This window comes from Phyllostomus discolor, chromosome 2 (assembly GCF_004126475.2).
Source record: "Phyllostomus discolor isolate MPI-MPIP mPhyDis1 chromosome 2, mPhyDis1.pri.v3, whole genome shotgun sequence".
NCBI lineage: Eukaryota > Metazoa > Chordata > Mammalia > Chiroptera > Phyllostomidae > Phyllostomus > Phyllostomus discolor.
The window spans coordinates 94,576,242-94,601,295 of record NC_040904.2 but is presented as its reverse complement, the minus strand read 5'-3'; the positions used below and the strand labels follow the sequence as shown (position 1 = coordinate 94,601,295).

Genomic DNA, 25,054 nt, shown 5'->3' with positions numbered 1-25,054 from the left:
GGTTAATATTTGAGGTTTTTAGAATGTTCAAGTGTACTTCTACTTCTCAAATGTCCAATATTACTTCCAAAGAAGTGTCCTTTGTATTTTACCTAATCAGTATCAGGAGCATTTTACTGATTATTTTTTTAAATATTGGTGGGGTACTCATGATACCCTAATAGTTATGTCCCCTAACAGAGACATAAATTCTTTCTTGGTTCTGGCATTAACTCCAGCACACAGACACACAGGGCAACTGAGGAAATAAAGGAAAGGGCTCGAAATCAAGGTTCTTTCAACCATCTTGGTGACTGATGGTACCATGCAAAGAGATGGGAAGGACAGGAAAAATAACACCTTTTGGAGTGAGGATAAAATCTACAGTTTGAGGTGTTAAGTTTGAAGTGTCTGTGGGGCATTCAGCTTAAGATATTCAGTGGCCAGCTGTATGTATAAGTCTGAAGAGAGATGGAAGAACTGAGGCATATGCTGGAGCTGCTGAGAGTCTTCAAAATAGAGATGAAGGTTGATTCACAAAAGATGTGAATATAATTACCCAAGAGGAAGTATGATGTGAGACCAAGAGAGGGAGAGAGGAGGAGGAGGGAGAGGGAGAAAGGTAAGGAAGAGAGAGGAGAAAGGGAGTGGGGAGGAGAAAGAAGAAACCTAGGAGCAGGAAGAAAAAAAGGAAGCCTGAAAAGGAAACTTAAGAGAGGACAGAGTCAGGAGAAAACCAAAATTTGTCATGAAACCAATGGAAAAACAGGCTTTCGAAAGGTAGGGGTTGCCAAAAATATTAAAAATATCTGAGAAATAAAGTAAGCTCAAAACTGAATATATTTTATGGGATTCAGTAATTTTATAAGTTGTGATCTTTGTGGAAATAATTTAAATTACATTTTAAGGACAGAAGTAAGTTTTCTGTGGGCTGTAGAGAAGATGAGAGGCGAAGAAGTAAAAACTCTTTTCAGAAATTTTGAATAGGAATAAGAGAGAAGAATGTTTCAACAGAGTAAATCTTCAAAAAATTCTTTTCTCCTTTTTTGTTGTTTGCATATTTTTTTATATATTTTTGATGGAAGAGCAAATACTTGCACAAGTTTATATGCTAAGAAGAAAGAGTTGATGAAGAAAAGGTTGAGTATATACCTGAGGAAAAGGGGTAAGTAATAAGAACACATTGCAAGTATTGAATAAGTATTTACTATACAGCTAATTGTGAGGTAGCTAAGTCCTGTGGGGTGAAAGTGTGGCATTCATAACACACACACATAGTATACTTTATTTAAAATAGTCTGTAACTTTCTTCCTTTCTCTTCCTTTCCTTTTTTTTTGACTTCACATATTCCAAACTTACTAAAAGATAACAAATATACAAGGTGTTAACAAAAATATACATCAGCAAGTGGATAAATTTCAGAGTACACCTCAGTAATATGAAAACATATTAAAGTGAAGAAAGTATTTATTTCTTTAATCACTTAGTGATCCAGCAATATTTACTGAGTGCCTGCAGAGCTGGACTAATAAATAACAGTATATTTCTGTTCTCATACAGATTTCAGTGTACTGTGGAGGGAGGAGAGGGTAGAAAAACCCCAAAATAATTTCAAAATAAGAAGGTCATGTGACAATAACTAATAAAGATCCAGGCAAAGGGTTAGAGGGTAATTGTTTTAAGAGGTGGTATTTTACTTGAGATTTCAAGGATGAGAAGCATCTGATGATGCAGAAAGCCAGTGCAGGAAGCAGCATGTCCTTGTCCAAATGCTCCAAAGAAGAAAAGAAAGCCTTTGAAGTTCAGTCTGTAACAGTCTAGATCCAGCAGTTAGGGACTGTCTTTGTGCCTGTTATGTGACTCTTCCCTCCAGCCTCCTCTTTCCTCAGAAGACTCTGTATTATTTATTTTTCTGTGTTTCTTTATTTGCATTTAAGTGTCTATGTATTACTAAAAATAATTACCTTTGGGAAATTATCCTGGTTTTGTCTTCCCTTTTCTACTTTCCTTGCATTAAAGAAAAAACAAAAGGTGAGCATTGACCATTTACCTACCTACCTTTCTCCTTCCCTCCCTTCCTCCTTCCCTCCCTCCCTTCCTTTCCCTCCTCCTATCATCCTAAGGTTGTCCCAGTTCTCAGTAAGTATTTCTCCAAATTAAGGGCTATTATTGAAGGTGGGTTTTTTTTTTCCAGGATTTTGACCACTCAATTAAGAAAAACAAACTCTTTCTGGTGAGAGAATGTTGCCGATTAGGAGTTATGTTATTGGTCTCTCTCACCTTGGCTGCTGTTTTACAAAAATTATGGAAGGAAGTTGTATCCCTTCCTTTTATTAATTATTGCTAGCAATTTTTTGGGCGGGGGGAGGAGAGGTGAGAAAAGTTCTGTCAAAGCCTCCAAATGTATTTTTTTTATGTTGAAGATAATAAAATATATAATGTAAGTCTGAGTATTCTCCTTTTAAAAAATTATTACGGAAAATCTCAAATTTTACACAAAAGACGAGAGAGTGATATAAGAAATCATATGTGTCTATCACATAGCTTTAATCGTTATCAATAAATGGCCAATAAACCAAATCCACACTCAGTTATTTTGAAGCAAATCCAAAATATAAGATTTCATTTATAAACGTTTCAGTATTTCAGAGTAATTTTTAAACAACATTTTTGGTCAAAAAAGAGGTTTCTAGAGAAATTCTTTTTGTCAGCTTTCTTTAAGTTAGATTACCATCTGATACATCTGTAGCCTATTTTGTGACTTTCTCTAATCAGAATACCCAGAAAGGTAGAGGACCAGAGAGCATTTGTAGTTTGAAACTGCTTGACTCATTTAGGCCCTGGTGTGTTATATTTTTGTCATTGAAGTTTGTATGCAAATTAAATCAATCAAATATTTTTAGAGGTGTTAGTGTGAGTCATATAGTTTTCTAGGTATTGCAGATACTTCAGTGAACCAAAACAGTGCTCTCCTGGAGCTTACAGTTCAGTGTTTAACTTTGAGAGGTGACTCTCGAGTTCAGACTCTGTTTATCAAAGAGTGTTTCTCAGTGTCTTTATGTTTTTTGTTTCTCTGTGATTTTGTTTTTGTTTTTCATTTGAGGATTAAAGCATTTCTTAGTAAAACATTGGTTTAAGAATATTGTCAAGGAGTCTGGTGAAATAGCAAAATAAAATCACTATTTTGTGGCTTCACTATAAACTTACAAAGTTGCTGTCACTTTATAAGAGCCTGAGGAAACAATTTCAGTGAAAACCTTATTGGCTGTTTTAATGATATTACATCTTGTAGTTCTTCTATGAGGAACATAACATAAACTTCTCTCCACATAATATAAGTGGGGGGAAGTTTGACTGGAACTGTATTTGTTTACATGCTGTGTGATGAGTCTCAAATGCCCTATACACTATTGTAGGTAGAAGTCATTCTTTATTTTTGTATGTATGTTTGATTGGAATATGACTAATTACATAAAAGAGCTATATGTAAGGAACATAATATAAGGCATTCTAAATGTGCTAATTATGATATGCAGCATGAAGTGAAAATAACGTATGGTGTGTGCACAAATAAAGAAACACTGTTTCATTACTATATGACAGGGTTGATAAAGTTATTTTGGACTGACTTGCTGATAATTATGCTTAAGAAAACTTTATGGTATAAATTAATAGTTGAAGATGGCAATCTTTATTGCAGTAGGCCAAGAAAAAGATGACAATAAGCTGTCACAGAGAGTTGTACATAGAACTGCTTGTTGAGGAAGTAGGTTGTCACTAATGTTTTCTCAGGATTTCTTTTATCAAGGATTTTAAAATCTTCCATTGTGTACTGTTGCATTTGTGTTATCACCATATTATAATTTTCAACAAATATATATTGAGAATATATGTTATAGGCATTGTGCTGGAATTTGGAAGTACCGTGATGATTAAATGAAGCATGGCTCGTGGGTCTTCCAGACTGATTGATACACACACACTCACACATATAATCATATTAAATAATCACACAAATATATGAATATTTACTTTCAGATACTGCTACTAAATTGTGGTTAGTTTGTGCTGGCAAGAAATACCTAGTATGTAGAGATTTATATTTTAATGACTGTTTAAAAATTTAAACTTGTTTATGCCTGAAATTTTTTTCTCTTTGTCTTACAGTTTCAATTACAAATGGAAGCATCGCTGATTTGTACACATGAAAGGTACTGAGACTTCTTACTTTGTAGGAAGTTCTAATATTTCCCATTACTATAATATATTATGATGCCTCAGTTGCTTGGAATGTATTCCACCAGTGGAAAATGGTGATTAGTGAGTTAAAAGTGTGAGATCATTGGGTTAATTATGTTCTGTCAGAGTACCATTACTATCCTTTAAATAAGAAAAAGTTTTAAGGTAGAACATTTTTAACAAGTTAAAATTAACCAGGGACTATAAAGGAAAGTGATTTCAGCAGGATAATTTATATCCTCAAAGTTTCAAACAAACAAAGCAAAGAAAGGTGTATATATGGCATCTTGTTTTTTGAAGATGATTCTTTCCATCCTTTGTTCTTTGATCTCTACATGAGCAGAAACACAGAAAGTGGTAACAGGGCCAAGGGTGCTAGATGTCTTGGCACTCATTAACTACAGCAATTAGCACCATTTAGATTGATATGTTTCCAAGATGAAAGCAAACTAGGACCAGACAAACAAAATGTGATGGTAGCATTTGTGAAGGTGGTAGCATTTGTGAAGGTGGAATGACAATGACCAACAAGAAGCAGAAAAGAAACAGAGCCCATCTTAAAAGACTTGGAATATTTGAAAAATTGATTATATGATAAGTATAACTACATAACTACAATTCTCAAAGGACTTATGAATGCTTCAATAGCATTCAAGTATAATGAAAAGACACCAGGGCAGTGCACTTTAATAGTCTGCTGGCTTGAACCCTGATATATAATGTTCTTGTAATACTTTATGGGTGACTGAAGTAAATTGGTGACGAATGTTTTCCCATTATTGGCTCTTCATATCAGATCTGCTCTTAAAGAACATTTTGTTCTGAGAATATTATGAAGTTAATTGATTGAGTTTAGAAATTGCTTGACAATTTTACTACAGTGTTAACTTTTATCCCCTCCAGATTGTGTAATTTTTGTCCTTTGAGCTGAGGTCAAATTATAGTTGTTTGGATTTAAGCAGTTTGCTCACTTATACTCCACCTGTCCTACCTAACCATTTTATAAGTACTGGCACAAAGAAAGAAAAATCTATTTTTTTCCAATGCTTTTATTTCCTTTATTTATTTAGATAGCAATTTAAATCTGTTTTTCTTTTTGACAGAAAAAAAACCAATTTGGATGGATTAATTTTGAACCTAAATAGTTTGTTGATGAATCATTAATGATTTTATTCAGTGGTTGTATTTGAGATAAAAGAGAATTATAATGCACCAAAATAATGATATATTCTTTATTTTAAAGAAAATAAAGGCTGAGAATTTCATGGTGCTTACTAAGTGAATTATGTAATATGGAGTGTCCTGAGGCATTTAGTGTATGCTCTAAATGTCTTTTAGTTTTTCAAGCAGCAAATATTCATGCTATACATACAATAAAAAGAAGTTACAGATTTAATAAAAATCAGAATGGTTTCAATGTTAACATTAGACCAATGAAAATTAGAGGATATCTGAAGCTTATTAATTCTTTTAGTCTTCATGTGCCTAGAAACATTTGTTTCATTTAAAAGTTGTATTACAAAATTAATGGACTGAGGGCAGAAAGGGAATTTGAAGGAATGTGAAATAGAGTCTGGATATATACTGAATACAGGTGGAAGATGTTTGAGGAACATTTATGGAACAAAGTGCAGTTTCTTTCTACTAAGGTCTAGGTATTCAAAAGTGACAGGAAGAGTAAATGTGGTAATATAAACTTGCAAAAATATTCTGCTCAAACAGAAACCTATGAAGAGGTGGCAGTGAAGAAGTCAAAGGAAAAACTGAGCAAATAAAAAGTGCAGACAGGAGTTAGAAGTAATTAGAGAACAATATGCCTCCACAAAAATGGGAACAACAAAAATTGAGGGGATTACAATACAGAGCACTCCAAATGACAGAACAGGAATTTAAAATTGTATGTGCAAGAAGCAGATAACGTGATTGGAACTAAAGTATTTGTTTTTTCCTGTGAGAGCTGCAGGACAAGACATTCCTAAGCAACACAACTCTGGACTAGGATTAGTTGTACTCTCTCAAACATATTTTGAAGTAAAAAGCTGAAAGCCAAATGCCTTCAGCTACATGAAGTACCCAAAGTCTTGTGTAATACATTGTCTTTAGTGTTTTATGGCTTATTCAAAAAATATAAATTATATTTTAAAATTGATTTGTAGGTGAGCATGGTTGCTATACCTATGGATTACCAAAAGTAATACCACTAATAGCCAATCATTCAACAGTCAGTTCAGTCCTATTATTTAAAAAAACAAACAAAAAAAACCCTTAAAATGTTCTATTAAATCTCACGAAAGTAGTTTCAGTGACAAGGTTTCAGACCTTTGCAAATGATAACGAATTTAGAGACATATAATGACAAACTACATTGCTAGGTCTAGACAGATTTAGATAAATAATGACCTGCAAGACTTCCGGCAAGATGGAGGAATAGGTGGACGCACCGTGCCTCCTCGCACAACCAAGATTAGAAAACCAATAATTTACAACAATAATTTACTATCAGAATAACACCCAGATCCGGCAGAGGATTTATCTGAATGGAAGTCGGGCAGCCAAGAAGTTGAAGTAGACGCGTTCATCCGGACTGGTAGGAGAAGACGAGTCGGCGGGCGTGGGGCTGGCGGTCCGGGGAAGGTTTGGCGCGAAATCGGCGCAAAAGCCATCCAGCGCGCAAGAAGGCAGCGGTGATCCATGAGTACGCAAGCTGCGGCTGGCGGACCCAGAGGGGTGGCGATTGTGGACCAGGGCAGAACTCGCGGCCCAGAAGCCCAGACAAGGGTCTGAGTCCAGGGGAACGGAACTACCGCCATTGTTTTCTCCCGCCCCGCCCCCACATATAACGTCACAATCTAGCGACTGGGGTGCCCAGCCCAGGTGAGCACCTAAGGCTCTGCCCCCCACCGTAACAAGAGCAACCAGACCGGAAAAAAAAAAAAAAGGAGAGACAGGGGGAAAAAACAAAAAACAAAAAACAAAAAACTATGTTTTCAACAGAGCAGATCAGTCCCCCAGGACTCATCCTTTTGAGCGACCAAGAACTAGCCAATCTATCAGATGCGCAGTTCAAAACACTGGTGATCAGAAAGCTCACGGAACTGGTTGATTTTGGACGAAATTTAGATGAAAGAATGCAGATTACCATAAAACAGATGCAGGAAGACACGCGGAGGAGAGCCAATAGTGAAAGGAAGGAATATGAGTCTCAAAACAATACAGTGGACCAGAAGGAAGATAGAATCAACCAAGCAGGAAAGCATGATGAAATAAGAATTCAAAAAATTGAGGAAAAGATTAAGAGCATCCAAGACACCTTTAAACGTTCCAATATCCGAATTATAGGGGTACCAGAATCAGAAGGGGAAAAGCAACAGATTGAGCACATATTTGAACAAATAATAAAGGAGAACTTCCCCAATCTGGCAAAGGGAACAGTCTTCCAAGAAATCCAAGAAGCTCAGAGAGCCCCAAAGAAGTTGGACCCAAGAAGAAACACACCAAGGCACATCATAATTACATTAGCCAAGGTAAAAACGAAGGAGAGAATCCTAGAAGCAGCAAGAAATAAGGGGACAGTCACCTACAAAGGAGTTCCCATCAGACTGTCAGCTGATTTCTCCAAAGAGACCTTACAGGCAAGAAGGGGCTGGAAAGAAATATTCCAAGTCATGAAAGACAAGGACCTACAACCCAGATTGCTCTATCCAGCAAAGCTTTCATTTAGAATGGAAGGGAAGATAAAGTGCTTCTCAGATAAGGTCAAATTAAAGGAGTTCATCATCACCAAGCCCTTATTTTATGAAATGCTAAAGGGACTTATCTAAGAAAAGAAGATAAAGAAAAAACATGTATAGTAAAAGGACAGCAAACTCACAAATATTAACAACCACACCTAAAGCAAAACCAAAAGAAACTAAGTAAACAATTAGAACAGGAACAGAACCACAGAAATGGAGGGCACATGGAGGGTTAGCAGCAGGGGGGTGGGAGGAGGGTAGAGGGGGAAAAGGTATAGAGAATAAGTAGCATCGAATGTAAGTTGAAAATAGATAGGGGGAGGGCAAGAATAGTATGGGAAATGTAGAAACTAAAGAACTCATAAGTATGACACATGGACATGAACTAAAGGGGGAAATGTGGGTGGGAGGGGGGTACAGGGTGGAGGGGAGAGAAGGGGGGAAATGGGACAACTGTAATAGCATAATCAATAAAATATATTAAAAACAAAAAAACAAAAAAAAAACAAAAACAAACAAACAAAAAAAATAATAATGACCTGCTTGTTTATCGCAGCCATAGTCTTTAACTTTGAGTAAAGGAATCTTGAAAGTAGTTCAACAAGTATATATTCTCTTTTTTTAAATATATAATTTTCTGTTTGGTGGGTGATAAAGATGCAATATGGAGATTTCGTTATATTATACTCCTTATATTCCCTCTTCTGTTTTATACATAAGTCTGTTTTTCCTTTTCACCTTTATTCATCTCCTTTAAATAAGTATTTATTCTATAAAATATGTATACTCTTTGTATATGAATATGTGTGTATATACACATGTATGCATATTCTCTCCATTTATGCTCATATAGTCACTCTTTTAAAACATTTCTTGAAATAATTCTTTTGGGTGGATTAATATTACATCAGTTTTTTAAAAAATTTAAAAACAGTATATTTTATTGATTATACTATTACAGTTGTCCCATTTTTCCCCCTTTATTCCCCCCCACTCTGCACACCCCCTCCCACCTGCATTTCCTGCCCCTTTATTTCATGTCCATGAGTCATACATACAAGTTCTTTGACTTCTACTTTTCTTATACTATTCTCCTCCTGTCTATTTTCTACCTACCGTTTATGCTACTTATTCTCTGTACCTTTTCACCCTCTCCCCTTCCCACTTCCCCACTGATAACCCTCCATGTGATCTCCATTTCTATGATTCTGTTCCTGTTCTAGTTGTTTGCTTACTTTGTTTTTTGGTTTTGTTTTGTTTTTTGTTTTTTTTAGGTTTGGTTGTTAATAGCTGTGAGTTTGTTGTCATTTTACTGTTCATATTTTTTATCTTCTTTTTCTTAGATAAGTTCCTTTAACATTTCATATAATAAGGGCTTGGTGATGAGGAACTCCTTTAACTTGACCTTATCTGGAAAACACTTTATCTGCCCTTCTATTATAAACTATAGCTTTGCTGGATAGAGGAATCTTTGATGTAGCTCCTTGCCTTTCATGACTTGGAATACTTCTTTCCAGCCCCTTCTTGCCTGTAAGGTCTCTTTTGAGAAATCAGCCGACAGTCTGATGGAACTCCTTTGTAGGTAATTGTCTCCTTTTCTTTTGCTGCTTTTAAGATCCTCTCCTTATCTTTAATGTTGGGTAATGTAATTATGATATGCCTTGGTGTGTTCCTCCTTGCGTCTAACTTCTTTGGGATTCTCTGAGCTTCCTGAACTTCCTGGAAGTCTATTTCCTTTGCCAGATTGGGGAAGTTTTCCTTCACTATTTTTTCAAATAAGTTTTCAATTTCTTGCTATTCCTCTTCTCCTTTTGGCACCTTTGTGATTTGAATGTTGGAAAGTTTAAAGATGTCCTGGAGGTTCCTAAGCCTCTTCTAATTTTTTTGAATTCTTGTTCATTCTGTTAATGTTGAATGTTTATTTCTTCATTATCCTCCAAACCATTGATTTGAGTCCTGGTTTCCTTCGTGTCACTGTTCGTTCCCTGTAGATTTTTCTTTATTTCACATAATGCAACCTTTATTGCTGCCTGGGTCTTTTTTATGCTGTTGAAGCACCCAGTGAGTTCCTGGAGCATCCTGATACCCAGTGTTTTTGAACTCTGCATCTGATAAGTTGGTTATCTCATCGTCACTTAGTTGTATTTTTTCTGGAGCTTTGAACTGTTCTTTCATCTGGGCCATTTTTTTTTGTTTGTTTCAGTGTGCCTGTTACATAGTACGGGGTGGAGCCTTAGGTGTTCACCAGGGCGGGGCAACCCATGTAGCTGCTTTGTGTCGCTATATGTGGGGGAGGGGACCTAGAGGGAACAGTGCTGCTTGCTCTGCTCTCTGCTGGTTTTCAGTCACTTTCCCAGCTACCCACAAGTAAATTGGGCCCTTCTGGTGCCGATTCCCGATGTGTGTGTCTCTCCAACAAACTCTCCTTGAGGCTGGGAGTTTCTCCTGCTGCCTCAGCCCCCACAGGTGTTTTCAGTCAGAGGCTTTGAGTCTTTATTTTTCCACTGTTGGAACCCTGGGTTTCTTGGTCTGTCTCGCTCCCCAGTTGTTCCTCCCAGTTTATTTGCACTTGAATGTGGGACCACCCAGTCTGAAAGCCACTGCCTTGTCTGGTCCTCCAGTTGCCACCTTGCCTCAAGTCCTCTCTATCCAGCTGCCCATCTCTGCCCCTCCTGCTGGTCAGGATGAATGTTTTTTTTTTTAACTCCTTGGTTGTCAGACTTCCATATAGTACAGTTTTCTGTCAGTTCTGGTTGTTTTTTGTTTCTAAATTGTTGTTGTTCTTCTTTTGGTTGTGCAAAGAGGCACAGTGAGTTTACCTACGCCCCCATCTTGGCCAGAAGTAGTACATTAGTTTTATTACAAATGGCAGACTTCCGTTCTGTTAAATGGAGGCTTCTATTAATACTAGAATGAGGCAGAACATTATTGCTACAGTATAACTTTGTATGGTTGGATGTCCTACTGGTTCTAGACCTCTTAGTTCACTGAAAATTTGACAGGCTGTTAGATAGAGTAAAGGGTAAGATGCAGTCACGGACTGTAGGTTTTTCATTCTTTAGTTATTGCTATATTTGTACTTTACATTAATGGACAATTTTTACCTTGTGACAAAGGTCAACTTTTTATATTGCGTGTTATTTGATTTTCCCCTCATGTTGGAATGGCATTTTTAAAGGAGAGTATTTTTTTTAAGGTGATTTTTAAACTGTTCTTTTCCTGGATAATTGCTTGCATGAATACATAGAACTGGATGTTTGAATTTTAGGTATAATCATCCTGATTTCTCATTGAAAAGACCTGTGAAGTTTAGCATCAAAGACAAAAGCAACCTTAACTAATTAAAAATCATTATCATTTTTTAACAATCTTACTGTAATATAGTGAGAGTATATATATTTTTCATATATATATATATGGCACATATGTGTACACACACAGAGCTTTTTTTTAAAAATGTACCTGAAAGAACAAAATAAATGAACAAATAAAATTTAAACAGTCCTAGACACAGAGAGTGTACTGGTGGTTTCCAGAGGGGAGGGAGGTTGAGGCACTAGGTGGAAAAGGTGAAGGAATTAAGTACAAATTGGTAGTTAGTTAAAGGATAGTCATGGGGATGTAAGTGCAGCATAGGGAATATAGTCGATAATACTTTGATAACTATGTATGGTGGCAGGTGGGTACTAGAAATATAAGGGAGACACTTTGCAAAGTGTATGGATTCTCTAAACTGTGCTGTATGCTTGAAACCAATGCAAAATAATATGGAGTATAAACTATAATTGAAAAATAAAATTTAAAGTTTTTAAAAAACACTACACTTATACAAGCCCTGGCTGGCGTAGCTCAGTGGATTGAGCTTGGGCTGTGAACCAAACTGTCGCAGGTTCGATTCCCAGCCAGGGTACATGCCTGGGTTGCAGGCCATAACCCCCAGCAACCGCACATTGATGTTTCTCTCTCTCTCTCTCTCTCTCTCTCTCCCTCCCTCCCTTCCCTCTCTAAAAATAAAAAAAACAAAAACAAAAAACACTACACTTATACAAATTAAAATATTACTAAATAAAGTTTATGGGTAATGAAGCTATTTACAGTGATGTCCTATATTGTGAAAATTTGTTCAAAAATTTTATTATAATAAATGCACTTGAGTCACTGCCCAAACATGAATTCCTATAAAATAAACATATATGTATAACATATACACAATCAACATATTGCATAAACATATATGCAAACTGAGGTGTGTAAAAAGGATATTGACATTATCTTTGTTGTTCTGCCATCAAGAAGTTCTGTTTTTTAATTCAAACATTTCTCCTTTCCTACATACTCAAAAAATTCACCATTAACAGGTGTATTCCAACAGTGAAAATGTTTGTATCTTTGTCAAATTAAATATTATGTTAAAATATTTTATTCACTTTCATGGAGAATGCTGTTCTCATAAATATTTGAGTAGAGGCATTTTGAAAGTGGCTGGACTTACAGTTCAAAACATATGCAATTTATATGCTAGTATGATGATTTCAGTAATTCATTGCATTTTGAACCTTTTTATGAATAATAGCAGTATTTGGTTTTTAAGACACAGTTTTCAAAATATTTTGAATAAAACTAAGAGATGTTTGTCTCCCAAATCAGAATTTGTCCACATAATAACTAAAGCAATCTCCATTTTTAAAAACTTAATTTATGAAAATTTAGGATTTGCAAAAGAGATAAGGAATGATGGGTTGCTTCATAGAAGAATTATGGTTTGTAAAATATTTTAAATGTACAATTTTTAAATGAAATTTGATTTATACTTATTTAACATATAAAAAGAATCAGCCCCATATTCTAAAACATATTTTTTAAACAAATGCAATTGGCTACTGTGTAATAGATTTTTTAAATGCATCCAAATGAGTATTGTTCTCTGCAAAGTAGTCACCTTGGGAAATATTTCTTCATTTAAGTAGTATGGCCATTGCTCTAAATATTGTACTGTATTAGAAATACCTTCAGAGCAAGCAACATATCCTTCTGAATATTTTCATTGACAACTACCCTTTAATTTAATTTGATTTTTAGAAATAATCAAGAATAATTTAGAGCCATATTTACTAAATAGAAAGTTTATTGCCATAGCAAAACCTGGCCTATTCTGACTTTTACAGTTCTCTACACTCCTTTTCCTCATTTTCTAACCTCCAACTTTACCGCCCACTCCAATTTAGTGCCCTTTGGCCTATCCACTACATCCAAACTACTCTAAGTCTTTGGCCTGTTTTAGATGATCAACAAGGACATTTATTTTTAAGATACAAAAATAAAACCATTTATCTAGTGTGGCTTTGTGCAGTCTCTTACGGCAGCTGTAAAAGAGATATGTATAACTTACAGTACTTTGAGAGTGACAGAATTATTGTAATAAAGATATCACCTGCACTGTGATAAAGGGTATTTGGATCTTCAGCTTTTGGATATCTGATATGTTTCTTTAATTTAGCAAATCAGTAGTTACTGAGCACATATATTATTCAAAACACTGTAGTAGGCACTGAGGCAAATGCAAAGAGGAAGAAATAATGAGCCTAACACTGACTCATAGACAGAAAGGGAGAGGAGTATCTTTCAGTGACTCTGCAGCAAGATAGATTTAAGTGTTCTTTGAAGTTACAAAACACTACGTAAATACAGGAGAGGGAGAGATTCATTTTAACTGGGGCATGGCAGGTAAATCAAACCCAGAAGGGCATAGATTGAAACCTTGACAAGTAGAGATAGAAAGAAAGGACATTCTAGGAAAGAGGAGGTCACTTGTTAAAGTGTAGAGCAGGGTTTATGTCTTTTAAAAAATGAACATTTTACTTTTTAATCAAAGCTTTCACAGTAAAAACTGTTCAGTTTTCAACTCTACCAACATTGTAGGGCTTGCAGATTTAATTCAGTTTAATCTCACAGTCTTTGTCTTTTGTCCCTTTGTGTGTGCCCTAGTGATCTTCTCTGTGTTTTTCTCTTATGATATCTTCTTCCTTTTTCTCTGTCTCCTTTTCTCACCTTCCCTATCTCTTCCATTCTTTTCTCATAGTCTTCCTTCCATCTTGATTGTCCATAATGAGAAATTGAAATATACCAGTTAAATTTAGTATGTTTATGTTTCCTGTTCTTAATTTTAGAGATAGGTGGGTTTAACACAAATCCAGTACAAAAAATAAATTCAATTTTAAGTATACTTTTCATAAAATTAAATTGATCCATTTCAAATATAGAGTTTGATAAATGTTTACAAAGATATATAGCCTTTTAAATTTAATCAACTTGTAAATTAAATATTTTTATCACTCCTAAAAGATCTCCACTATTCCTCTACTGTCAATTCATTCTAAAACTAACTCCAGGTAACATCTGATCTTCACTCTGAGATTGTAGATTGGTTTAGCCTGTCCTATAATTTTATATAAATGGCATTGTACATTATGATTTTGTGTCTTACTTAATTTAATATGGTTTTCAAGTTCATTTATCTTGTAGCATATAAAAACGTTTAATTTTTAGTTAATAGACTTTACTTTTTAAAGCAGTTTTAGGTTTACAAAAAAACCCCATAAAAAACTGAGAAGAATGTACAGAGTTCCCAGATATCCAGTCACACTCTACCCCAGTTTTCCTGATTCTTAACTAACCTCATGCATTAGCATGGTATATTTGCTACAATTAATGAACCAGTATTGATACTTTATTATTAATGAAGGTGCATAGTTTACATTAGGGTTTGTTTTGTGTTGTTAGTACTAACGGTTTTGATAAATACAGAATGTCACATGTATACCATTATGTTATCAACAGAAGATGTCACTGACTTAAAAATTTTCTTTGCTGTACCTCTTTATATCTCTCCCTACACTCTTCTTCTCTCCCCTGCCTTTAAACTCCTGGCAAGCTTTTTACTATTTTTATAGCTTACCTTTTCCATGATGCCATATAGTGGAATCATATAGTATGTAGTCTTTTCAGACTGGCTTCTTTCATTTGATAATATGCATTTGAGATTCCTCCGTATTTTTTTGTGGCTTGATAGCTGATTTCTTTTTAGTGCTAATAATAGTCCATTGTATGGATATACCAGTTTGTTTTTGCATTTACCTATTGAAGGACAGACACCTTGGTTGCTTCCAGTGTTTTGCAATTTATAAATAAACATGCTATAAACATTTATGTGCAGGTTTTTCTGTGAATATATGTTTCAACTAATTTGGGTGAATGCAAAGGAGCATAATTGCTGGATCATGTGATAACACTATATTTAGCTTTCTATAAAATTGTCAAGCTGTATTCCAAAGTGACTGTAACATTTTGCATTCCCATTAGCAATGAATGAGAGCTCTTGTTGCTCTACATCCTCACTAGCATTTGGTGTTGTCAGTTGTTTGGATTTTAGCCATTCCAACAGGTGTGTAGTAGTATCTCATTGTTTTCATTTGTAGTTCCCTAATGGAATATGATGTTGAGCATCTTTTCATGTGCTTATTTGCCATCTGTATATTTTCTTTGGTGTTCAGATCTGCACAATTATAATTGCATTTTCTTATTGTTGAGTTTTCAGAGTTCTTTGTCTATTTTGGATACCAGTTTTTTATCAGAAATGTAATTAGCAAATATTTTCTCCTAGTCTGTGACTTGTTTTTCACAAGTTCTTAATTTTAATTAAAGTCGAGTGTATTAGTTATTTCTATCATGAATCATGCTCTTAGTGTCATATTAAAACCTCTTTGTCCAACTCAGTGCTCCCTAGATTTTCACCTATGTTATCTTCTAGAAGTCTTACAGTTTTACATTTTAGATTGACCATCCATTTTGAGATAATTTTTGTGGAAGTTATAATGTCGTTGTCCAGATCTTTTTTTTGCATTGGGATGTCCAGTGTTCCAGGGCCATTTGATAACAAGGTTGTCTTTGTTTCATTGTTTTGCTTCTGTGAAAAATTAGTTCACTGTACTTGTGTGGGTCAGTTTTTGTGCTGTCTGTTTTGTTCTGTTGATCTATTTGTCTATTTTTTTTTACTAATACCACACTGTCTTGAGCACTGTAGCTTTATGGTAAGTCTTGATGTTGGGTAGTGTTATTCCTTTGACTTCTTTCTTCTCTTTCAATATTGAGTTGATTATTCTGTGTCTTTATCCTCTTCATATAAATGTAGAATCAGTTTGTCAATACCTACAAAATAACTTACTGGCATTTTAATTGAGATTGTTGCAGTGAATCAACAGATCAAGTTATGTTGGTAAGAACTGACAACTTGACAATATTCAGTCTTCCTATTCATGATCATGAACCATCTTTCCATTTATTTAGTTTTTGTATTTCTTTAACCAGAGTCCTGTAGTGTTCTTCAAATGGATCTTGTACTTATTTTGTTACAGTTATACCTAAGAACTTATTTAATATTTTGGTACTAATGTAAAAGATGTTGTGCTTTTAATTTTAAATTTCAGTAGTTTATTGGTGGTATATAAGAATGCTATTGAATTTTGTATACTTCTAATGCCAGACTCTTGCTTTTTCTAAAAGAAAAACCCCAAAACTAATATAAAATATTAAGTTACTATTTACTTTCATGTGATTTCCAATTGTTTTTTAATATGAAACAGCATTCATCATAAATTTATCATACTGCTATTATTGGTTACAGCCTCATATTTCTATTTTAATTTTAATTTAATTTAATTTTTAAACATATTTTATTTATTCATTTTTTGAGAGAGGGGAAAGAAAGGAGAAAGAGAGGGAGAGAAGCATCAGTGTGTGGTTGCCTCTTGCATGCCCCCTTCACTGGGGACCTGGACTACTACCCAGGCATGTGCCCTGACTGGGAATCAAACTGGTGACCCTTTGGTTCCCAGGCTGTGCTCAATCCACTGAGCTATACCAGTCAGGGCCTGTTTTTATATTTGAACTTTATTTTGGAATGCATGTTATATATGGTATAATGCAGGAGCTCTAAAATAGGGAGCTGCCTAAGTGTTTGTGATATTAACAACAAACAAACACCCAGAGGACTAGCAGACACAGACATGACATTTGTTATTCACATTACAGGGGTGTGCACTGATGGCAGTGGGTCAGTGCAAGAAGGACCACACCTCCTGAGGCTCATTATAAAGGGTCCCAGAAAAAGGATGCACGTGTCTCACGTGTGACTGTAAACTGCATTACCTTAGTGTGTATGTGTAGAAAGAAAAGGTCAGAAGCTGTCACAGGACAAGAAACTACTCCCAAAAGGAGGTAACGAGGTTGTTTAATCCACTCCCAAGAAAATACACAGTCCTTCTGGCCAGGGACCCCCTGTTCAGCTTTCCTCAAGGGTGGTAGTGGAGCCATGTCAACATCAACCCCACATATGGTATGATATATTTTCAATCACATTAAAAGTTTCAGTAGAGACAGACTTAGATAACAGGCTGACAGCTCTGGGGGAGTTTCGAGGGGTGGAGGGATTAAGAAAAAATGAAAAAGAACTCATGGCATAGATGACAGTGTGATGAGGGGTGGTGTGGAGGTAGAAGAGGGTGTAAGGGGGATAAATGGTAATGGAAATAAAATACAATAAAAATAAACTATTAAAGTTTCATGTGTGTTCCACTGGAAATAAAGTAGCTGTGTTTTTTAAGATTATGGGACTCGAATTTTTACTTTGTTTTTACTTTTTTTTTTAAGTATTCACTTTAACCTGTAAAACACTGAAGAATATGATTTTTTTGTTTTTTGAGAATCCTATAACAATGTTAAGATTTTGGAACATAGGCTCCTGTGGTTTTTGAATTTGTGGAGAATAACATCAGAGTTAGAGAAGACCACTCTGGATATCATCTCTTTCTAGTAATGATCGAGGGTTGGTTGGGTACGTATAAAGTGAAAGTTTATGCTAGTTCACTTAAATGTAGGCATAAGTATGTCACTGCTAGTTTAGTATTGTTAATGTTTGGATACCTTATTTATTTTCTCCTCTTTGAGACCATTGTTTTTATTTTCTCTGTTTCTTAATTTCTTGCTTGTTATTCTGATTATACTATCCATATTAGTAAATATAATGGTTGCTTTTTGAAAAATTATGATATAATTTACAAACCCTAAAATTTTGCCCATTTTTATGTGCACAATTAATTCAGTGGCTTTTTCTATATTCATAAGGTTCTGTAAACATCAGAAAGATCTAATTCTTGAACATTTATATTACACCAGTGATTCTGCAGTGTGGCCCTAACTGGTATTCTTAGAGATCCAGCCTGTAATATTCCTGTGAATTTATAACTACCTGATCCTATATTTACATAATACTGTATCAAGAATATTTTGATACTGGTGATTTCTCTTTTGGTCTTCTCCATTTCAAGTTAACCCTCTCTCATTGCTTCGACTGTCACTACGATTTTAAGAATTCTCACTACACTGTATGTTTTTCTTTATAGGCTTCTTCATATGTGAAGGTCTTTATCAAAATGGAGTGTGTAGGGTAAAAAACAGGCTATGATCTGACAGGTACCACATAGAATAATTATCTTTTTATTGTATTTTTGTTACGGATCATAAGGCCTTGGTCAATAAATAGAAATTACAAAAGCTGTTAATATTCCCAGTTATCCACAACATCTGTTATTTCCTGCTTCTAATGAATAATAATAATTAAAAATATGTATTGGGACTTGGAGAGGGCAAGGGGAAGATGAATATGGGAAACTGGTACATAGGACTAGCACAAACTTGAAGTATACCCAACATAACCACAAAACGTTAGTTGATTCACAGCAGCTGTGCTTCTGAATTTGCTAGTATTCTAAAAATAAATCAAGACTAAGGTTGGGATCATATGGTAATTCTATTTTTAATTTTGTGAGGAACATCCATATGGTTTTCCATAGTGTCTTCACCAATTTACAGTCTCACCAACAGTGCACAGAGATTCTTCTCTCTATATTCTCACCAACACTTGTTTGTTGAATTTTTTTTCTTTTTTTAAAAATATAGTTTATTGATTATGTTATTACAGTTGTCCCATTTTCCCCATTCACTCCCCTCTACCCTGCATACCCTTTCCCACCCACATTCCTCCCCTTTAGTTCATGTCCTTATGTCATACTTATAAGTTCTTTAGCTTCTCTATTTCCCATACTATTCTTGTCCTCCCCCTGTCTATTTTCTACCTACCATCTGTGCTACTTATTCTCTGTACCTTTTCCCCCCTCTCCCTTCTTTCTCTCCTTCTCCCACTCCCCTGTTGCTAACTCTCCATGTGATCTCCATTTCTGTGGTTCTGTTCCTGTTCTAGTTGTTTGCTTAGTTTCGCTTTAGGTATGGTTGTTAATAATTGTGAGTTTGCTGTCATTTTACTGTACATGTTTTTGATTTTCTTTTTCTTAGATAAGTCCCTTTAACATTTCACACAATAAGGGCTTGGTGATGATGAACTCCTTTACCTTGACCTTCTCTGAGAAGCACTTTATCTGCCCTTCCATTCTAAATGAAAGCCTTGCTGGGTAGAGCAATCTTGGATGTAGGTCCTTGCTTTCCATGACTTGGAATACTTCTTTCCAGCCCCTTCTTGCCTGTAAGGTCTCTTTTGAGAAATCAGCTGACAGTCTGATGGGAACTCCTTTGTAGGTGACTGTCTCCTTGTCTCTTGCTGCTTCCAGGATTCTCTCCTTCATTTTAATCCTGGGTAATGTAATTATGATGTGCCTTGGTGTGTTCCTCCTTGGGTCCAGCTTCTTTGGGACTCTCTGAGCTTCCTGGAATTCCTGGAAGTCTATTTGCTTTCTCAGATTGGGGAAATTCTCTTTCATTATTTGTTCAAATAACTTTTCCACTTGTTGCTTTTCCTCTTCTCCTTCTGGTACCCCTATAATTTGGATGTTGGAATGTTTAAAGATGTCCTGGAGGTTCCTAAGCCTTTCTTAATTTTTTCGAATCCTTGTTTCTTCATTCTATTCTTTTTGGTTGTTTCTTTCTTCCTTCTGGTCCATTCCATTGATTTGAGTCCCAGTTTCCTTCCCATTACTATTGGTTCCCTGTACATTTTCCTTTATTTCACTTAGCATAGCCTTCATTTTTTCATCTAATTTGTGACTATCTTCAACCAATTCGGTGATCATCCTGATTACTAGTGTTTGGAATTGTGCATCTGATAGGTTGGCTGTCTCTTCTTTGCTTAGTTGTATTTTTTCTGGAGCTTTGATCTGTTCTTTCATTTGGGCCATTTTTTTTTTTTTTGTCTCAATGTGCCTGTTATGTAGTAAGGGGCAGAGCCTTAGGTATTCACCAGGGTGTGGCAACCCAGTTGCTGTGTTGTGTATGTGAGGGACGGGTCCGAGAGGAAACAATGGTGCTTGCTCAGTTTTCTGCCAGATTTCAGTTACTTCCACCGCTTCCTGCAAGCTAACTGGGCTGTTCTGATACTGATTCCCATGTGGGTGGGTTTGTGTACATTCTAGGACTCTGCAGGTCTCTCCAGCAAACTTTCCTGTGAGGCTGGCAATCCTTTCCGGCCCCTGAACCCCCACAGGTGTTTTCAGTCAGTGGTTTGAGGTTTTATTTCCCCTCTCTGGGACCTTGGGTTACATGGTCTGTCTCACTCCCCAGTTTTGCCTGGTTTATCTGGGCATGAATTTGGGACCACCTGGTCCACCAGTTGCCTTGTGTGCTGCACCCCTCCACAATCCGCCACCTCAATGGGTCTGCCTGCTGCTGCCTTTTGCACCTGGGGTCCGCCAGCCCCTTCTTTGCCTTGATCACTCCAGCCCGGCTGCCTGATTCTGCCCCTCCTACCAGTTTGGATGAATGTTTCTTCTTTAACTCCTTGGTTGTCAGACTTTCATACAGTTCAATTTTCTGTCAGTACTGGTTGTTTTTTTGTTTCTAAATTTTTGTTGTCCTTATTTTGGTTGTTCAAGGAGGCACAGTGTGTCTACCTTCACTCCATCTTGGCGGGAAGTCTGTTGAATTTTTGATGATAGCCATTCTGACAGGTGTGAGGTGATATCTCATTGTCGCTTTGATTTGCATATCCTCAATAGTTAGTGATATTAAACATGTTTAATTATGTCTGTTGGCCATCTGCATGTCTTCTATCTGAAGAAAATGAAAACACTAACTTGAAAAGATATTTGCCTTTCTATGTTAATTGCAGCATTATTTAGAATAGCCAAATTATGGAATTAACTAAGTAGCCATCAGTCGATGAGTCGATAAAGAAGACAATGGAATATTACTCAGCATTAAAAATTAGAAATCTCACCATTTGTGAAAACATGGATGAACTAGAGGGTGCACTAAATGAAGTGAGCCAGACAGAGGAAGACGAATATCATTTTACTTATATGTGAAATTGAAAAAATAAAACACATAAACAAAGCAAAACAGAAACAGACTTAGATACAGAGAAAAAACTGATGGTTGCCAGAGTTGAGTAGGGTGGAAGATGGGTGAGAAAGAGAAAGGGAAATTGGAGGCACAAATTTCTAGTTATAAAATAATTAAGCCATGGTATGTAAGGTACAGAATAGACAATGTAGTCAGTAATATTGTAGTAAATTTATATGGTGACAGATGACAGATGGCCACTAGACTTACCATAGTGTTTATATCACAAGGTAATTAAATGTCAAATTGCTATGTTGTATACCTGAAACTAATAAAATATTGTATGTCAACTGTACTTTAATACAAATTTTTTTTAAAAAGACTAAGGTTGGAAATGGTTTTGTCTCTTGCAATGGGCCAGATTTTTGTTGGGTTTGTAATAGCAGTAAATGAATAAATGTTATGTTGTGACGTTATATTTCAATAAGTAAAATAAGCAAGGAATTACATTTCAAAGGTAGAAGATATACAATGGTTATAACCCATTTCTGCTGAGAGTTTTATGCAAAGTTACTAAATAAAAGCAAACACTTTACTTCCAGGCAAGATAGAGGTGTAGGTAGACATGCCTCTTTGTACAACCAAAATAAGGTTGGCAACAATTTAGAAACAAGATAACAACCAGATCTGACAGAAAATTGAACTGTATGGAAGTTGGACAACCAAGGAATTAAAATATACACATTCATCCAGACCGGTAGGAGGGGTGGAGTTGGGCAGCCTGGCGGAGAGGGGTCTCGGCATAAAAAGTGGTGGCACTGGACACGTAAGGCATCTTGAGCGCAAGAACCCAGTGGGCAGACCCTGGGCACACAGGCGGTTGGCAGTCCCAGCAAGGAGGCGACTGTGAAGCAAGGCACTGCACGCAAGGCATCTGGCTGTTGGGGCCTCATTCACGTGCAGATAAACCATAAGAAATCCGGCAGTGAGACATACCACTCAACCCAGGGTCCCAGTGGGGAAATAGAACCTTGGGACACTGATTGAAAACACCTGTGGGAGTTGAGGCACAGGGAAGAGACTCTCAGCCTCACAGGAGAGTGCATTGGATAGACCCACTGGGTCCTAGAACGTAACAAACCCACTCACCCGAGAATTAGCACCAGAAAGGCCCAGTTACCTTGGGGGAAGCGGTGGAAGGGAGTGAAATCTGACAGAGAGAGGAGCAAGTGCCATTGTTCCTTCTTGGACCCCTCCCCCTCACACAACGTCGCAACATAGCCACTGGGCTGCCCCAACCTGGAGAACACATAAGGCTCTGCCCCTCACTACATAACAGGTGCAACCAGGCCAAAAAAAAAAAATGGCTCAAACAGAAATACAAATCAAAGCCCCAGAGTCAATACTTTTAAATGATCAAGAGATAGCTAACCTGTCAGATACACAGTTCAAAGCGCTGGTGATCAGGATGCTCACAGAATTGGTTGAATTTGTTTGCAAATTAGATGAAAAAATGAAGGCTATGCTAAGTGAAATGAAGGAAAATGCATAGGGAACCAATAGTGATTGGAAGGAAACTGGGACTCAAATCAATGGAATGGACCAGAAGGAAGAAAGAAACAACCAAAAAGAATAGAATGAAGAAACAAGGATTCGAAAAAATTAAGAAAGGCTTAGGAACCTCCAGGACATCTTTAAACATTCCAACATCCAAATTATAGGGGTACCAGAAGGAGAAGAGGAAAAGCAACAAGTGGAAAAGTTATTTGAACAAATAATGAAAGAGAATTTCCCCAATCTGAGAAAGCAAATAGACTTCCAGGAATTCCAGGAAGCTCAGAGAGTCCCAAAGAAGCTGGACCCAAGGAGGAACACACCAAGGCACATCATAATTACATTACCCAGGATTAAAATGAAGGAGAGAATCCTGGAAGCAGCAAGAGACAAGGAGACAGTCACCTACAAAGGAGTTCCCATCAGACTGTCAGCTGATTTCTCAAAAGAGACCTTACAGGCAAGAAGGGGCTGGAAAGAAGTATTCCAAGTCATGGAAAGCAAGGACCTACATCCAAGATTGCTCTACCCAGCAAGGCTTTCATTTAGAATGGAAGGGCAGATAAAGTGCTTCTCAGAGAAGGTCAAGGTAAAGGAGTTCATCATCACCAAGCCCTTATTGTGTGAAATGTTAAAGGGACTTATCTAAGAAAAAGAAAATCAAAAACATGTACAGTAAAATGACAGCAAACTCACAATTATTAACAACCATACCTAAAGCGAAACTAAGCAAACAACTAGAACAGGAACAGAACCACAGAAATGGAGATCACATGGAGAGTTAGCAACAGGGGAGTGGGAGAAGGAGAGAGGGGGAAAAAGTACAGAGAATAAGTAGCACAGATGGTAGGTAGAAAATAGACAGGGGGAGGGTAAGAATAGTATGGGAAATGGAGAAGCTAAATAGCTTATGACACATGGACATGAACTAAAGGGGGGAATATGGGTGGGAAAGGGTGTGCAGGGTGGAGGGGAGTGAAGGGGGGAAATGGGACCACTGTAATAGCGCAATCAATAAAATATATTAAACAATAAAAATATTCAGAGGATTAAAAAATATATGCAAACATTTGTGAGAGGATAGAGTTTAGGAAATAGAGGTCTTTCAACTGAATTTTTTTCTTTAAATGTTAGAGTGCTCCCCATGGATCATTTAACGCATTTAATGATTCTACATGGAAACTGTGGAAAAGCTGGTCTAACTAAGTAACCAGATGTCCTTGGATATAGAATGGAATGCTCAAAGCACCGGCCTGTATAAAGCTTCAGAAAACTTACTTACAATCCTTGTCACTTATTTTATTTTATGAGCTGTATTTCAAAAACATGATAAAGCACAGAATTAATATAAATACTAAATATCCACTCATTTTAGTAATGTTAGCATGTACCATATTTGCTTAAGAAAATTCTTATAGAAATTAATATTTAAAAATATATTTGATTATGTTATTACAGTTGTCCCATTTTTTCTCCCATTTATTCCATTCTGCCCTGTACCCTCCTCCCACCAGCATTTCCCCACTTTAGTGCATGTCCATGGGTCATACATAGAAGTTCTTCGGCTTCTCCATTTCCCATACTATTCTTAACCTCCCCCTGTCTATTTTCTACCTACCATTTATGTTTCTTATTCCCTATACTTTTCTCCCATTCCCCTTTTTTCTCTCCCCACTGATAACCTTTCATGTGTTCTCTGTTTCTGTGAATCTGTTCCTGTTCTAGTTGTTTGCTTAGTTAATTTTTGTTTTTTTAGGTTCGGTTGTTGATAATTGTGTTTGTTGTCATGTTACTGTTCTTATTGTTTTATCTTTTTCTTTCTTTTAGATGAAGCCCTTTAAAATTTCATATAATAAGGGCCTGGTGATGATGAACTCCTTTAACTTGATCTTAACTGGGAAGCACTTTTTCTTCCCTTCCATTCTAAATGATAGCTTTGCTGGATAGAGTAATCTTGTATATAGGTCCTTGCTTTTCATAACTTGCCCTGCTCTCCACTGGCTTTCAGTCACTTCCCCAGCTACCCACAAGCAAGTTGGCCCTTCTGGTGCTTGGTTCTGGGTGCGTGGGTTTGTGTATATTCTAGGACCCTGTGGGTTTCTCCAACAAACTCTCCACTGAGGCTGGGAGTTTCTCTTGCCACCACAATCCCCCAAAATTTTTACCACCAGAGGTTTTGAGGCTTTATTTCCCAGCACTGGAA

At 36.4% G+C, this 25,054-nt stretch overlaps 1 protein-coding gene and 1 long non-coding RNA gene across 8 annotated transcripts in view; one reads left to right on the top strand and one right to left on the bottom strand.

Moving 5' to 3' along the window:
• Positions 1–2,599: 2,599 nt before the first annotated feature.
• The window catches only part of ZBTB20 (zinc finger and BTB domain containing 20), a 708,962-nt gene continuing 686,507 nt past the window's right edge, over positions 2,600–25,054 (top strand). For all 7 annotated transcript variants that reach the window (XM_036017291.1, XM_036017298.1, XM_028504756.2 and 4 more), the window contains exon 1: positions 2,600–4,191. The gene's annotated coding sequence lies outside the window, so the exon portion shown is untranslated. The remainder of the gene's footprint in view (positions 4,192–25,054) is intronic.
• On the bottom strand, positions 3,469–8,869 carry LOC118498668. The gene is made up of 2 exons (XR_004901137.1): positions 8,493–8,869; positions 3,469–6,619 (listed from the first exon to the last, which is right to left on the bottom strand). It is a non-coding gene; the product is annotated as an uncharacterized LOC118498668 (long non-coding RNA).